Source organism: Arachis ipaensis, chromosome B4 (assembly GCF_059453495.1).
Source record: "Arachis ipaensis isolate K30076 ecotype BB chromosome B4, ASM5945349v1, whole genome shotgun sequence".
Classification (NCBI taxonomy): Eukaryota; Viridiplantae; Streptophyta; class Magnoliopsida; order Fabales; family Fabaceae; genus Arachis; species Arachis ipaensis.
Window position 1 is genome coordinate 105,081,417 of NC_142439.1, and position 17,888 is coordinate 105,099,304.

The following is a 17,888-nucleotide window of genomic DNA, read 5'->3' on the forward strand; positions in this document are numbered from 1 at the left end:
GTCTAACCAAGTACTTAAAAACAAAAACTTACTTACGCGCCTATCTCTCTTTACCTTCTTCGTCTACTTATATGTCTTCTCCCTTCTCTTCCTTCTACATCTTGTTTTCTTCTTCTGTTCTCTTCTACTGCATCATCATCATTGTCGTTCTCCTCATCATCATCACCTCCTCATCCTCCTTCATATTTTGCTTCTCTCGTTTGATTTATTATACTCCTTCTTTTTCCTCTTCCACCTTCATCATCGACATCGTTGTCATCCTTTTCATCCATCATCATCAATAATAGCAGAAAAACTATTGAGCATAGAAATTTTAGTGTACAACATATAAATTTTGGTGTGTAGCACAAAACTTTTGGTGTACAACACATAACCCATAATAACAATAGAAGAAGTAATTTCTAAGTTGTCCATTAAAATTATTAAGTACAAAAATTTTGGTGCACAACTCAGAATCTAGAATAGTTTGGTGCACAATAGATAAATTTGGTGCATTAAACAAAAATTTTGGTATACAACACAAAGCCCAGAACAATGGTGTAGAAACATCTTTTGAGTTGTGTAGCAAAACTATTAAGCATAGAAATTTAGTGCACAGTACAGAACCCAGAACAGTTTTCTGGGCTATGTGCAAAAAAATTCACATGGTATATTCATAAGTTTATATGCTATGTGTAAAATTTTATGTGGTATGTGCAAAAATTTCTATGCTATATTGATAAATTTGTGTGTTATGTACAAAAATTTGTGTGGTTGGTACGAAATTTTCTGTGCTATATCAATGTTTTTTTTTTTTTTTCATTCTAACAAAATATTTTGTGTTATACCAATAAGAAGAATCACAAAAAAGAATAAGCGTATGATGTACGTGCACATTAGTTTTTGCTAGGTTTGTATCAACTTGTTTGGACTTGATTACAAAAATACTTGTACGTATAGCATCACCGATAATATTTAACTAACACTACAAGAAAAAAGGCCTATGACCACGCTTTTTCTTGCCACATTTTATGGCCACGCTTTTATGAGGGTGGCGATTGATTAGACATTTGGCTACGTTTTTTCTTGCCACGCTTCAAAAATGTGGCGAAAGAGGTCAATGGCCACGCTTTTATGAGGGTGGAAATCTATTAGAGATTTTGCCACGCTTTTTTTGCGACGCTTTAAAAGTGTGGCCATAGAGAGAGACAAGCACGCTTTTGAAGAGTGGCGACATGGTTTTGTTATAGTGACGTTTTAATAGCGTGGCCAAAAGGTTCCCAAAAAAAAAAGCTTTCATTCAGATATGATGAGTTACATTGCTTTGAAACTCTTTCTCCTTCTTTAAACCCTTTTGTGCTTCATTGAAAAATAAATATCAAAACCCTAACACTCCGAAGAACATCGTTGGCGCTCGCAGTGCCTCCATCAGCGCTCCCTCTTCTGGCACTCCCACCATCGCTGCTCCCACCATCGCTGCTCCCACCATAAACCCTAACCCTCCTTCGGCGGTGACTTTCTCTGGTGGTGACTCCTTCGGTGCTCATTATCCCTTGCAAACCCTCCGTCGATGCTCCCTCCACCACTGCAAACCCCTAACCCCTTCTGCCGCCGCTCCCTTTCGTCGGAGCATTGGAGAAGGTTTGTTGTTCAGGGCCGCTCCCTTCCGTCGCTCGAAAGAAACCCTTCCTCGTGCAGGGCCGAGCTAGTTTTGAGACCTTTGCCACCACCTGCATTGCTTCAATTCTGGTTTTGTAAGCTGGTAAACCCTATTTCTTAGCTTTAATGCTTGTATTAGCTATTATACCACTATTATGTCTGCTTACATATCTCATATCTATTTTCAGTTCACTCTTATCAACTTCTTATTAAGAAAAATTGTAATTTCAATAGTGAAATCTTAGTTTTGATCAAGGAAAAAAATTAAATATTGTTCATTTGGAAGAACTTTAGCCACTTACATTTCTAGTGTCACAGATCTCAAAACGTAAAGGATCTTAATTGTTTGGTATTAATGAATGATTTCAATAGGACTAGATGCCCTTGCGATTGCAAAATGTGAAGGATCTTAAAATGATGGATTATTCAAGGTCCCGAAACCAAGGACCATTTCTATTGCAGCATCTGTAGAGGATGAAGATAAGTTTGAGTCTACTGTCATTGAGGATGAAAGCGGGCTTGGTGGAACTACTAGTAAAGACAAAGGAGCTAATACGAGATACTAGAAATCAACCAATGAATCATCACAAGCAGCTTATTATTTTTTTAAATAAATATCTCTTCGTTTTGCTATCGTTTGGATTTATTTGTTGGTTTTTTCAGTTGTGAAAGATCAATGTGTGGGAAAAAATATATTATTCAAAACTCATACTAATGTTGGAAGTTCATGTTATTTTGTTATGTTAATGGTGCCGTGTTTGAAGTTGCAAACGCATGGCACAAGAATCATCTGTCTCAATAGCAATTAGTTTTGTTCTTATATTCATATTTGATGCACATGAATGCTTTTGGTAGAATTAAGAAGCTTTGAGGTCATTGATGATGCAAAGACGCAGCTCGAGGCTGTCTGCCCTAATGTGGCATCTTGTGCTGATATCCTTGCCCTTGCAGCCCGTGATTCCATTGTTCTAGTAACTAAATCATCACTATAACTAACCAACTAACTAGCTGCACTCTAATTATATCATGTGTTAATCTATTAAAGTATTACAAGAATGCAGAGTGGTGGAGTTAGTTGGAAAGTACCAACTGGACTGAGATGTGAAGTTGCCAGGACCAAGTGACTCTATTGACGTGCAGAAACATATGTTTTCGGCATTAGGACTCAACACAAAAGATCTTGTTACCTTTGTTGGTATATGTCTTACTTTTGTGCCTTTGAGTGTGACATAGAGATTGCATTTTGGGACTTGAATTAACGAATGAGATTTTGTGAAAATGCACAGGTGGACACACAATTAGCACTACAAGTTTTGGGCTTTTGAGAAGAAGGCTATACAATTTCAACGGAACAAATGGTCCTGACCCGACCATTGACCCTTCATTTCTTCTTCAATTACAAGTACTTTGCCCTCAGAATGGTGGAGCTTCTAGTAAGCGAGTGCCTCTAGATAATGGTAGCCAAACCAAATTTGACACATCTTACTTTAATAATGTGAAGAAGGGCAGGGGAATTCTGCAATCTGATCAGGCACTATGGACTGATCCTTGCACAAAGGCACTTGTGCAAAGGTACTCACTTGGATTAACCTTTAATGTTGACTTTGGAAATTCTATGGTCAAGATGAGCAACATTGGTGTCCAGACAGGTTCTGAAGGTGAAATCTGCAAGAAATGCTCTACTTTTACATGAATTTTCAAACTCAACATGTTTAATCTATGCAAAATTATTATTTCAAGCTGTCTTAGATGAAATATGAATGTGTATGAGTTGTTAGTATTATAGTTATCAGAACCGAATCGGTAATTGACCCGGTCATACGACTGGGTCAGTGGGTTACTGGTTCAATCGATGAGTCACTGATCTACCCGGTTGACCCGGTCATAATTAAATAAAAATATAAAATTATAAAAATAAAAATAAAATAAAAAATTAAATGCATGTTTCCAAATAATATATTAATAATAATTAAATATCAATCTTAGATATAATTTATGGTGCAAAAATAGATAATAAATTAGTCACTAGTACAAAATACTTTTTAATTTATCAATATCAATATATCAATACGTTTGTATATTATGTGTTGTTATTTGTTTGATATCCATGTCAATCAATGCTTAAAAGGATTAAAAAAATAAAAATTCATTAATGGTTCATTATATATTTAATTTTTGTCACATATATTATTAAGAAACAAGATGGCACAGCGGCATGGGAGAGGAGCTGCATGCTTGCCAACCCATGTTTGAACCTGCTTGACTGCATTTTTGGAATTGTTGTGGACGGAGCTCCTACAATAGTTCAATGGTGCACACGTGCATCGTGGACCCACGCGGGTTTAGTGCGGTCTGAAGTGCAGACTGGCCGGTTTTCAACGGGTTTGACCACCGTTGACCGGTTCAATTACATGTTCGGATCAATTTACTAATCAAACCGGCCAGACCATCGGTTCACCGGTTTTTTGGTCAAATCGATTGGTCCGATCTAGTTCTGATAACAATGAGTATGCATAAAAACAATTATCTCATATGGTTCTCTGGCTTTGTACATGCAGAAAGTTTTGTGACTGAAGATCATGGTGGTTGTAATACCCGATCTAACCAAAAATTAATTAAATAATAAGTTAAATAGGAGCGAATATGGTTGAAAGATTTTGCAATTGGAATTTGATAATTTAAATATGATATTTGAATTCAGTGAATTTTTCCGAGTCGAAAAACATAGTTTTTTGCGTAAAAGCGCGTAGTGGAATTTTGACCGGCAGTACCAGTTGAGATCTGTCTGGTACTACAGCTGAAAAAATTGATTATGAGTGAATAAGATTAAGAAATGAGGAATTATAATTAGGGAAGGTAGAAATATCTAAAGTGCGATTTAGAGCACTAATCTTAAAGGTTTTGGCCCAAAGTTGGGCCAACGGACAAAAATAAGTGAACCGGGCCTAAGTGGGCCCAAGACCCAACATATATATACATTAGTTATGAGCATTTCAGCTCATTTTACCCTAAAAAGAAGGGTTGGGGCGCTGAAATTGAGAAGAGAGAAGAGAAGAGAGAAAACCTAACTCCCTTTGATCTTCAAACCACCATAACTTGAGCTACGGAGCTCTGATTGACGAGCCGTTTGCGGCCACGCATCGCTCTTCTCATCCTCTACAATTCTATCTAAGTTTTGTGGTGGGTATTCTATTCATCTCTGTCCAGTTTTCGAAATTCTCCACTGTTACACATTTTTGGGTAGTTAGTGTTGAAATCTTGTGATTTTGGGTGTTTAGGGATACTCCAACATGGATTCTAAGCGAGTTCTATCCCTACTTCATATGGGATGAGGTAAGAAGTGCTCAAACCCTTGTGATTTGTCATTTTTATGAGCCCTAGGTTGATGTATGTATGTGATATTGGTTATGTTAATGTATTTGGTGATGTTGGTACACAATTGGGAGATTGGTATTGCTTGAGGAGCTTTGGTGAGGCTTGGAGCTAAGGTTGGTGAAGACTTCCAAAGAAGAGGCTCAATTGGTTTGGCTACAAGAGGTACGGTTTAAGTTTCATTTAAGTACCGTGTGTTGTGATGAGATTTCCTAGGCTAGATGCCCTTAGGATTAAGTTTGAATTGTGTAAATGGTTGGTGCTAATATGCATAGTTGGTATGTAATGTGAATTAATAATTGGGTTGAAAATTGTGTGGCCTTGTATGCTTGGTGTATTGAGAATTTGATGCACTGGGTAATGAGTATTGATTTGTGGTTTATGCATTTAAATTGTGAATATTGGACCGGAGGCCATGAATTTTGGGTCGGAGGCCGAAAAGAGGTAAGAAAGGTAAGTCGATATGTGCATTATATGATGGCACAAGTGATTGGATGAATTTTAGATAATGAATATATGAATGATTAGGTTGGTTATTGAATAATAAGGTTTGAGGAGTTGAAGTGTGAAATTTGGTAATTTTGGGTGAAATTATGTAGATGAGGTATGTTTGGTTTGGTTGAGATATATTATGTGATCATATATGTGATTATGATTATTGATGCCTTGATGGTATGATGATGCATTAGAGATATGTATGTTGTGATATATGCTTGAGGAATGATTGAGGTTGATTTGTGGATGAAACCACGTGATAGTGAGTATGATATTGATTATGTATAATGATGGTTGATTGGAAATGGTATTATTGGAAATTGGGATGAGGAAGGATGTATGACATGATATTGTGTTTGTCCTTTAGCCATTTGATTGAGGAGTGTTAAAATGGTTGGATGTGGTTTTTGGGAATTTTGGTAAAGTTTCAATGTGTGAGTTGAGGATGGCTTGATGTTGATTTTGGTACATTTTGATTGATTTCAAAAAGGGTTGAAATTGGCATGTTTTGGTTGATTTTGAAAATAGTTGAAAATGGCTTGTTTTGAAAATGGCACCTTGTGATTTTGTATGAAAACATAGTTCTTGGGCATATTTTGATGGGACATAACTTGGACTACGGATCTCTGTTTTGTGCCAAATTTGTTTAGAAATGAAATTGGATCCGGGATGTCCATGCCGTTCGAAGAACGGGTGAAAAATGATTTAAAATGAGAGAGTTATGTCCGTCGGAAGATTGGGGGTTGAATCTGTAAATTCTGCAGCTTTTAACTTAGAAAATTTTTAGCAGAACGACCCTCCGCGCGTAGGCGCACTTGGCGCGTACGCGCCGTTCTTCAAGAAAGCACCATCCACGCGTGCGCGTGGTGTGCGCGGGCGCGTCGATGCGCTGCACCAAATGCCCAGCCATTTTCCCGAGAGTTGTGCCAGTTTTGTGCCTGGGGCACAAAGGTATCCGCGCGTATGCGTGGTTGACGTGTGCGCGACGTTTGGCTATTTTGCAATCCGCGCGTCCGCATGTATGACGCTTGCGCGTCGATGAGTTTTTTGGCCATCCACGCGTGCGCGTGGAGTGCGCGTACGCGTGGCCCTGTTTTCATGCCAAAGTTGATTTTTGAGTTTTTAAAGCCAAATCTCATACTTCTAAGCCTCCGATCTCACCCCTTATGTATTAAATCATTATGATATGCCTAGCAATGAGAAAGGAGCTAGGGGATGTGGTAACTTGTGAGTTAAGCAAGGGGAAAGGTTATGATCAATGATGATCAAAGATGATTATATGAGATATGGAGGATGACGGTGGAAGTACCGTGTATGCCATGAGCCGAAGGGCTATATTTATTGATAAATGGCCGGTTCTTGATTGAACCATGAGCCGAATGGCTGAGTTATTGCCGGGTTACGGCAAAGCCATTATTGTTTATGGCTGACTATAATGCATATATGATTAATGAATGAATGTGTTAAATGGATAATAATGAAAAATATTGAAATGTGATGTGTGACCCGGGTAGTAGGCAGTGGCGTTGTCCACTTGCTCCGGGTATGAGACGGGAAAGGATGTTTATGATAAATGAGTTTAATTATGGACTTTTGAATAAATGTGTATTTGCAATACCTAGGTAGTAGTAAGGGTGGTGGTTCATCCCGCTTGCTCCATGTTAATGTTTGAGATTTGATAATAGTGATGATTGTTTCTAAACTGAACGAATGTATGTTTTGAGATCCTGGGTAGTAGCAAGGGTTGTGGTTCGTCCCACTTGCTCCAAGTCAGAGATTGTGACGCCTGAGTAGTAGCGGCAGTAGTGGTGAATCCACTCGCTCCAGGTTGAGCTTTTAAACACCCGCCTGGGTAGTAGCCGCAGTAGTGGTTATTCCACTGGCTCTGGGTTGAGCGAGTAGTAGCAATGGGGTTGTAGCTCAAACCTACTTGCTCCGCGATGGGTGTTTCTGTCCAATGGTTAGCTACCAGGACATGTCGGGTTGGCTATATAACCGACAGATGATATCATCGGCCATAGGGCAGGCATTCATCATTTGCATATGTTTGAATTGTTTGGGTTTGCCTCTTTGTTTTGGATTTCTACATCATATATGCCATGTTACCTGACTATATGCTACTTGTTCTACTTGTACCATATTTGTGTATTACTTGCCTGTATTGCTTGTGTTTGTGCAACTGAGAGGCCCCTCATGCTGGTGTCGGTGGGTGTTGAGGGCTGTTCTTGAGGAGATGAATTGATGATGCAATTTCATGATGATGATGATTATTGAATGAGATAATTGGAGCTCCCTGGGTAGACGCAGTGATGTGGTTTCACTAGCTCCAAGCGAGGGTATGATGTATTGATATAGAATTGCTGAGGCAGAACAACTGGTGATAGTTTTGCTTATGATTCTGAGTCTGATTCGTGGAAGAGTCAGCGAGTTGGGAAACATGTGAAACATGAATTAAATTTAGCACTCCCTTATGACAGTTGCCTATTCATGGATTAGCGAGAACCTAGGATGAATAATTGGCGAAGAAGTTTAGGATGCTTAGTGAGTTTTTATTGCAGTACATTGAATTTATTTGGCACTTTTACCGTACTGGGAACCCATGGGCCCGGGGTTCTCATTCTGTATATATCTCTTGTTTTTCAGATACAGGTCCAGGTGCTCAGAAGTGAGTTGTGGGTCGTCTGAGAGATGGCGAAGATCTTTATTTTCTCTACTTGGTGTTTTGCTTAGAATCTCTCCACCTTTGTTTTGGAAAGATTATATTATGTATTGAACTCTTTTGAATTGCCTATAGAGGCTCTCATGTTTCCTTTGGGAGAGATTAGGATATACTGTTGTCAACTACTTTCATACTGTACCTTAGCCGGCCTAAACTTCGCGGGTCGTGACTAGTGGCTATTTACTTATGTTATAAATATCTATCTGTTATCTATCTCTCAATCTCCTCTACGCCTTGTCCGTATATCATTTTCGGCTTTACGGTTTATCTTTTGTTGTCGAAACGTGAGTGATACGTCTTCGCGATTTTATTTCTACTCTTTTCAGGCTTCTCGATTAATACTCCTTTTGAAATTACCTATATTTATTTATTAAAAATCCACCTGAGAGTCGTACCACCGTAATATCATTAACTTATGACTCGAGCATAAGGATTTGAATATTAGGGTGTTACAGTGGTGATTCACATGGGTCTCATTCAAAGGAGCATCGGGGTTCAGATGTAAGATTATTCTCTTTCTTTGGGTTTTTTCTTTCATATTTCATGGCTCTATTCCTATTGCTCTTTTAGGAGAAATTTTTTACGTTTGTCATGATGTTGTCATAATGCCTAGTATATTTTTTGTGAAACTGACACTTGAGTGTATATTTGTTTTATGAAGGACGTGAAGAATATTTTTAGTAATTATTAAATATGCTAATGATTGCTTTTGTTAATCTCTGTAATAATAATCAATACAATATTTTTCTGTTCAAAATAAGTGTTCCTACATTATTTAAAATTATGCAAGGCAGTGGTGAAAATAATTTCACTCACAATGGATGATCAGTAATCATGAAGTTTCATATTTTGTAATGAAGTATGTAAAGGAAGTAGATAATGTAATAGTTGTTGGAATTATAATTCATGTATAGGAATCATGGGTAGTTGTTATGACTTTGATTTTTGGTATTTTGTTAGAGCATGTCATGTAATCAAACACACTTTTTTTTGTGACAAGTTTATAAAGGTTGGATTAGTTGATTTAAAATTACTGGTCATTGTTTAAATTTTAAAATTATCTATGAATTTTGTAAGGTTTTATTACGAAGATTAAAAAAGAACAATAGGTTACTGAACAAACTTATAACCACGCTTTAAAAGTGTGGTCATATTGTACAGTAGTTATCAATAGCCACGCTTTAAAATTGTAGTCATATCTCTCGCTATTGGCACGCTTTAAAAGCATAGCCATATCTAACACATACGGTCACGCTTTTAAGCGTGGCAATCTATAAAAGCGTGGCAAAAAATAAAGTATGGTGATAGGTCATTAAAAGCGTGGCGATAGAACAACTGGTACGCTTGCTGATGTGACCCTTTCAAAAGCGTGGCGATAGCTCAAAAAGCATGGCCAAAAGCTATCACTACGCTTTTTCAACTTTTCGCCACGCTGTAAAAACGTAGCAAAATCGATGTTTTCTTGTAGTGATAATGGTTAACCATCAAAAAATTAATAATAAGAATAAAATTAAAACATATTTCAAACTATAAAAACAAAATTAAATTAAATTAAATATTAAGAATATTTTTAAAAAAATTTGGGACAAAGACAAACTTTACTCTTTTTATAAAATACTAACATATAGTAAAAAACAATTGGGTTATGTAAGTAGAATCCATTAAATATATTGTTATATAAGATTAAATGAGTATGTGAAAGTTAATAGAGTGGTTTGGCCAAAATAAATTTGTGCATATGGGAGTGGATCCTCTCCAATGAAAAAAAAATTGGATGATATCCAGTGTAGGATCTCACCTTTCATTATTCTTTTTCTCCTATTTAATTTTTGTCCCACTTATAGAATTAAAGGTGAGAGATCACACTTTATTCTCTCAAGTGTTAAAAAAATAGAAAGGATCCATTCCCGTAGTTATATGATGAGTAGTGACTTATTAAGTAATCATTATTTTTATATATAAACTTTTTTTTAATATTTCTGCTTAGGACAGTATTAGGAAAAACCAACAAAATAGTACCATACGAGAATTAAATTATGATGATATATCAGAAGAAAATCTCATGCCCTAAGCTGTTCAAGCTGTGATGTTGATGGTTTGATGAACCAGAAGGGATTAAGAGAGGGAGAGAAATAAGTTTTTCTCATTATTGGAGAGAATGAAAAATCCCCTTAGAAAATATTTGTTGAGTTATTAAACCTTATATACTATGTACTTTTAATGTACTCTCACTAAAAAATAATTACAATGGTAAACCTATTATTGATAAAGAAATAATCTAGGTAACACCCTCCCGCAAGCTAGAATTGTGTAAATCTAACAATCCTAGCTTGGAAACATTAGCAAGAAAAGGACCCGGTGGCAGAGCTTTGGTAAGAAAATCAGCAAGTTGATCCTTGGAACGAACTGGCATAAGATGAATGAGACCAGACAAATGCTTTTCACGAACAATGTGGCAGTCCACTTCAATATGTTTAGTTCTTTCATGAAAGATGGGATTATTGGCAATGTGAATAGCTGACTGGTTGTCACAGAATAGAGTGATAGACTTTTGAAGTGGCAAGCCAATGAAATCCATTAAGAAAGATAACCAACTAGCTTCACAAGTGGCAACAGCAAGAGACCTATATTCAGATTCTGCAGAGGACTTGGCAACTGTGGCTTGCTTCTTACTCTTTCAGCTAATGAGCGAGTTCCCAAGCATGAAGCAATAACCGGAAACGGAGCGACGAGTATCGGCACAGGTAGCCCAGTCAGTGTCGGCAAATCCAGTGAGATGCAGATTAGAAGTAGAGGAGAAGAAGAGACCAGTTGCAGGTCGGCCTTTTAAATATCGGAGTACATGAAAAGCAGCCTGTAGGTGAGAAGTGGTTGCACAGTCCAAAAATTGGCTCAAACGTCCCACAGCATAAGAGATATCAGATCTAGTGTTTGTGAGGTAAAGGAGTCGGCCGATGAGCTGTCTGTAAACAGTGTTGTCTGTTAAAATGGTACCTGATTCCTTTGAGAGTTTCTGACTATAATCAAATGGAATAGAGAGAGGCTTGCAATCTAGATAACCAAAATCTCTGAGAAGGTCCATGGTGTACTTTCGCTGATAAATGTGAATTCCAGAGTTAGAGCGTGCTACTTCCATTCCCAAGAAGTATTTGAGATCACCAAGATCCTTTATTTTGAATTTGTCATCCAAATCTTGCTTGATGGAATTGATTTCACCAATGTCATTCCCGGTTAAAACCAAGTCATCAACATATACTAGAATGGCAGTGAAGCTTTCAGATTGTTTCTTGATGAAGAGTGAATGATCATCAAAAAACTGCTTATAACCAGCATCCACAAGAGTCTGAGTGAGCTTAATGTTCCATTGCCTGCTTGCTTGCTTAAGCCCATATAGAGATTTTTGTAATTTACAAACCAAACCTGGTTGTGACACAGCCAAACCGGGTGGTATCTTCATATAAACTTCCTTGTCCAAATCTCCATGAAGGAAGGCAGTGTTGACGTCCAGCTGTTTCAAATGCCATTTCTTTGCCGCTGCTAATGCTAACATTACTCGTAGGGTAGTCATTTTGACAACTGGACTAAAAGTATCACCATAATCTACTCCTTGCACTTGAGTGAATCCTTTTGCAACTAGCCTCGCTTTGTGCCTCTCTATGGTGCCATCAGGATTGAATTTTACCCGAAAAACCCATTTGCAACCCACAGCCTGCTTGTCTTTTGGGAGTTCAGTGAGACACCAAGTTCTGTTCTGATCTAGAGCTGTCAATTCATCTTGTATGGCCTTTCTCCAACATTCATGTACAGCCGCTTCCTCATAAGTGCTAGGTTCTTGATTTGAGGTGATGGCTAGAGAAAGTGACTTATATTTTGGGGTTAGTTTATCATATGACAAGTGTTGTGAGATAGGATATAAAGAGTTAGAGTTAGCAACGTTGCTAGAGTGAGCTGTGTGGGTTGTCATACAATGATAGTCCTTCAAATAAGCAGGCGGTTTCTTGACTCTTTTAGACTTTCTAGTAATGCAGTCATGTGTGATGTCAGAGTGTTGTGATGCAGGTGCATTGTTAGTGTGTGGTGTGGTAATAGGTGCAATGGTGTGTGAGGAAATTGGTGAGTGCATTGAGCTTGAGAAATGTTCATTTGAATCTATGAGTGTGGTATGTGTGGGTGATTGCAAATGATGTGTGGATGGTGTATCATATTGAAAAAGATCAATGCATTGTGGAGTACGAATGGGTACCACAGAAATGTCTGTGCTAGTGGAATGTAAAAATGGAAAATGAGTTTCATAAAAAATTACATTTCTGGATATGAAAATTTCCTTTGATTTTAAATCAATAAGTCGAAAACCCTTTGTTCATAATTGAAAACCAAGAAAAGCTATTTTTCTGGCTCTTGGGTCTAATTTTGTTCTTGAATTTGTTAATGTGGAGGCATATGCAAGAGAACCAAATACTCTTAAATATGAAAGGTCAGGTAAGTTACCATACAAAAGCTTATAAGGACTAGCATTATCCAGGTTAGTGCTGGGCAGCCTATTAATTAGGTGAATGGCGTGAGCAACTGCGTATTGCCAAAAACAATGTGGAATTCCTGATTGAAATAGCAGTGCTCTAGCAACACCTAAAATATGCTGGTGTTTTCTCTCTACAATCCCGTTTTGCTCTGGTGTTTCTACACAAGAAGTTTGGTGTAAAATTCCAGTTGATGCAAAAAAGGATTTTAGAGTGAACTCTGGCCCATTGTCGGTCCTTATACACTTAACTTGTTTTTCAAATTGTACTCTGACAAAATTCACAAAATTAATAACCAATTGTGATGCTTCAAATTTGGTTTTCATAAAAAAAAATCCAAGTGAATTTGCTCTTGCCATCCACCACAGTCAAAAAATACCTATGTCCTTCATTGGAAGGGACAGAAATAGGACCCCGGATATCCATATGAACTAAGTCAAAACAATCTTTTATTTTAGTTGTACTAAGATTAAAAGATAATTTCTTTTGTTTTGCAAAATGACATGAATCACAAGGAAATTTTGAAGCAATACAATCTATAAAAGGATAATACTTCTTCAGAAAAATCAATTTATGCATGGGTATGTGTCCTAATCTAAGATGCCAAATGTTGTTGTTCTCACTGTGTGAAGGTGTGGTGGGATGAGTAGTAGTCGTAGTTGCCGCCAATGAAGCTTGCTTTGTTGGAAGAGGGGGAAAGTGAGAGAATTCTAGTTCTCTACTCATTATATATAACCCTTCTATACACTCAGCAATGCCAATCATTTTTGATGTGGATCTATCTTGTATCTCATAACACTTATCATTGATTAACAGTTGACAATGTAAGTTTGAGGTTAACTTTGACACAGATATCAGTTTAAAATCAAAAGAAGGAATGTATAAAACATTTTTGAGAAAAAAATTTTTAGAGAATGTGATTGTGCCAATGATGGTGCTAACAGTTTTGGTCCCATTTGGCAATATCACATTGATTGGATCAATATTTTGAAAACTTGCAAAATCTTTTAAGTCAAAAGTCACATGATCTGTTGCACCAGAATCAATGACCCATAGTGCAGATTTTGGAGTGATAATGCTCATAATTCTCGCATTAAAATGTAATGCAATGGTTTTACCTGGAGTGGAAGTTTGAATGGAATTAGTCAAAATTTGATTTGCATTATGAGGTTGTTGATGCACACTTTTGTTTTTGATCAACTCTAACAAGGCAAATCTTTGCTCTGGAGTGAATCCAGATCTTAATATTCTAGTGTTCTCTTGGAGACAATTGAGTTGGAATTATTTGTCACTGAGTATATCATCATGCCCCTCAGTGATCACGTGATTGATGGTGGTGTTATGTTGCTACCATTGATAGAAATGGGAGTAGTACCCATGCTTCTTATAGCATACATCTTCTGTGTGGCCTTGCTTGTTGCAATGAGAGCAAGCCAATGTAGCTCCACGACCTCTGCAATGGGAGGATCTGTTTGCCATGTTTGCCATTTTGAGAAATCAATGAATCACAGAGTAATAGGGATTCAGATCTTCTTCCTTCCAACTCGTTGATCGGAATAGCTATGTTCACCAAGAAAGAATCTTGTGAAATAGCCTCTCATCAAACTCTATTGGGTGAGTTTGAAGGAAGAGGTAAGAATGGGGGAAAGAAAATGTCGAAAGAAAAATTAGGGATAGAAAGAAAATGGCAAAATTGGATTGATCTCAATTCACAACTTTTTTTTTAATAATTTGATTCACAGCTTGGTTGCTCTCCACGCTCACCGCACCATGAAGAAAATCTCATGCCCTAAGCTATTCAAGCTGTGATGTTGATGGTTTGATGAACCAGAAGGGATTAAGAGAGGGAGAGAAATAAGTTCTTCTCATTGTTGGAGAGAATGAAAAATCTCCTTAGAAAATATTTGTTGAGTTATTACACCTTATATACTATGTACTTTTTATGTACTCTCACTAAAAAATAATTACAATGGTAAACCTATTATTGATAAAGAAATAATCTAGGTAACAATATCAACATGGAAGCCATTCTTTAACGTATATATATCTTCGATTATTTGTTCTCCCCTTCTTTTATTTATTTAATTTATTTTCCGATGAACCTAGTTCTATCAATCTTTAGTATATCATAGTCGGAAAAATTACGCTCAATATAATACCTCAATCAAAAAAGCATATGGGAAATACATTAAATCTTTTATATATTCGAATTTATTCCATGTATTGGTCAGATAAAGATAATAAATATGGTATCAGCGTGTAAAAAAGTTGAGTAAATTTTTATAGTGGTTCCTAAAATTTATCGAATTATTTAATTTGGTTTTTAAAATTTTAATTTCATCATAGTAATTTTTTAGATTTAGTTTTAGGCACTGTAATCGTCTCTGGATAATTTCTAGTGCTGACTCAACTGACAAAGTATTAATATATCTATCTTTTACCACGTTGAAAATTTTCAATAACTAGATGATATGGCAAGATTACAATTGAACCTAATTTGATCTCTCTCTTATTATAAAATCCTAATTCATCCCCAATATTTAGATTGCATTCCTCTTTTTACTTTTCTTTTTCTTCTACTTAATAGAAGCTCTCTGATCATATGCAGTTATTTGACATTGAGAAGAATATCTAAATTGAGCACACAATCAATTTCAACTCCTATAATGACAATAGTTACCGAAGAAAACAAAAACTCACCAAACCATCCTCTGTAATCTGCAATGACCCAGTAACTCTACGCCTCGCTGTGAGGGCCAGCGTCTTTCTGAAATATGCTTCACGAAAGTTGTAGCTTGATCAGGATTCTTCTTATACAACTCCAAGACAAGAATCTTCTTTCTCAATCTTTTCACAGTTACCATTGGTGTAAACAAAGTGCCCAGCAACCATGACAAGATTCTTTAGGTTCGGAAAAGGGTAATCCTCCAAAATAGAGTCAAATTTACTATAATAGCACCCATTTTGCACCTTGTGATGATTTCTGTAGAAGGAGAGGAAGATGAGGACCGTTAAGCCAAGGGAGAAAGCAATAAAAATAAACATGAGAGGGCGGAGTTTGAAGAAATCATTGAAATGGTAATAAAATGATTTGATCATTTTGAGATAGAGGGCGAAAAAAAGAAAAAGAAGAGAAGAAAAATACATGCATAAATTTCTATTTATTCTTAACTCTAGTATTTCGCCATTGAAGAAGAAAAGAAGAAGAACAAGAGTGGAAGTGTAGAAGACGAATGAGTTTTTGTGACTCAATCTTTACACCCAAACGGCATAGGTTTACCCAAAAATGGACGTCAAACCAAAATGACATTGTTTCGAGAACCTCCAAAGTGGTAAAAGATAGCCATATTAGCACCCCGTTAGCTAAGTCAACACCGAAAATGACTCAGAGACCACTATAGCTAAGTCAACACCCCGTTAGCTGAATTTGGAAGATCACTATTGTGAAATTAGAACCTCAAAGATCAAATTGGATAATCCAGTAAATTTTAAGAATTACTGTAAAAATTTACTCAAAGAATTTCAAAGGTTTTTGGGTTGGAATGTGTGATTGGCAGATTCATGACTCTTGAGTCATAATAACAAAAGGGGCTCCCATTTGCAGTTGCACCATCACTTCAACATTCATGGGCTAAAGGAAAATTGTGATAAGAGCATGGAACAATCAATAGCTAGATCTTAGTAAAAAATTTTGGTACGAAAAATTTTAATATAATAATAATAAATAAACAATAGTACAAAAAAATTATAAAATATTTAATAATGATACTCTCTGAGTCTTGAGTGACTTAATATCTTCAATAATTAAATCAAAACTAAATTTTTTAATAATTTTTTTCAATGTAACTAACCAAATTATTCATGAGAAAGTCATTTTCCATTTTATTTTTTGACCTTGTCTTCATTATTTTTATTGCTAAAAAAGATTATTCTGTAATAGTTATAGAAACTGAAAGAGTTAATACTAGATGAATCAACCTATTTATAAAGTGATAACACTTCTGATTTTTTTTTTTTTTGTTTCTGCTAAACATCTACATAATTCATGAAGGAAAAATATAAGTAAACAATTCTTAACCAGCCAATTGTAAACAACTGCAATTAATAATCAGTATTCATGAATAGTTGATAGATTCTTTATTTTTGGATATTCACTAATAAACTCCATTTTGTTAAAAAGTATGGAGTTTATCAATGTTGTATAATTTTAGCTTAATTAATTGAGTTTTTCAAATCTTTCTTCCGATGAAGTTGTGTGGAAAAAATATACTTTTTTGTGCTAATAATCATTATTTTCTTAAGCTTTTTTTATGTCATTTGATGTCGTTATCAAATTTATTTAAGTGTTTTAGAGTTTGGGTATATCAATGGCATCTAAGGATCGGAAAGAATGGAGCGAAGAAGTGAATTCAGGAAGCGATTCGGGAGTGGAGTGTAAGAACCTGAGTTTTTCACGCAAAAACGTTTTAATAAAATAATTTTAGTGCCCGGAATAGATTCAAAATTTAGAAGTTTTAATTTGAAAATATAAAGGTGAAATTTGGTTTCAATGAATTTTTCTGAGTCAGAAAATGTATTTTACTACGAAAGACCGAGAACCGGCAGCCAAACTGGTCGAACCGGTTCGAGTCTGTCCAGTACTGTGTTTTGAGGAAAATAATATTTTGAAAAGTGATTTATTATTTTGAAAGGATAAAAATAATTTAGAATTAAAAACTGGACACTAATCTTAAAGGTTTTGCCCCAAAGTGGGACAAACGTACCAAAAACGCTAACGGGTTGGACCGGGCCCAAATTGAGCCCAAGGTCCAACATATATAAGCTCCTTTAATGAGCTTTTCAGCTCATTTTCTCCCCAAAAAGAGAAAGGGGCGCTGGTAAGAGAGAAGAGAGGAAGAAGAGAGAGTGCACTATTCACCTCCATCTTCCGGGAGCCATAACTTTTGATCCGAAGCTCCGATTGACGAGCTGTTTGTGGCCACACAAAGCTTTCGTCGAGCTCTACGTTTCTATCCAAAAAACCCTGGTAATAAATCGCGTCTCTCCTCCCAATTTCGTGCCCTAGATTTCTGCATTTTTGAGGTCATGGTTTTAAGTAGATTTTGTGGTTTTAGTTGTTTAGGTAATCTCTAGTAGCAGATAAATGT

General features: G+C 36.3%; 1 pseudogene; it reads left to right on the forward strand.

Moving 5' to 3' along the window:
• Window positions 1-1,549: 1,549 nt before the first annotated feature.
• LOC107636727 (cationic peroxidase 2-like) lies at window positions 1,550-3,331 on the forward strand (annotated as a pseudogene).
• The last annotated feature ends 14,557 nt before the right edge of the window (window positions 3,332-17,888 follow it).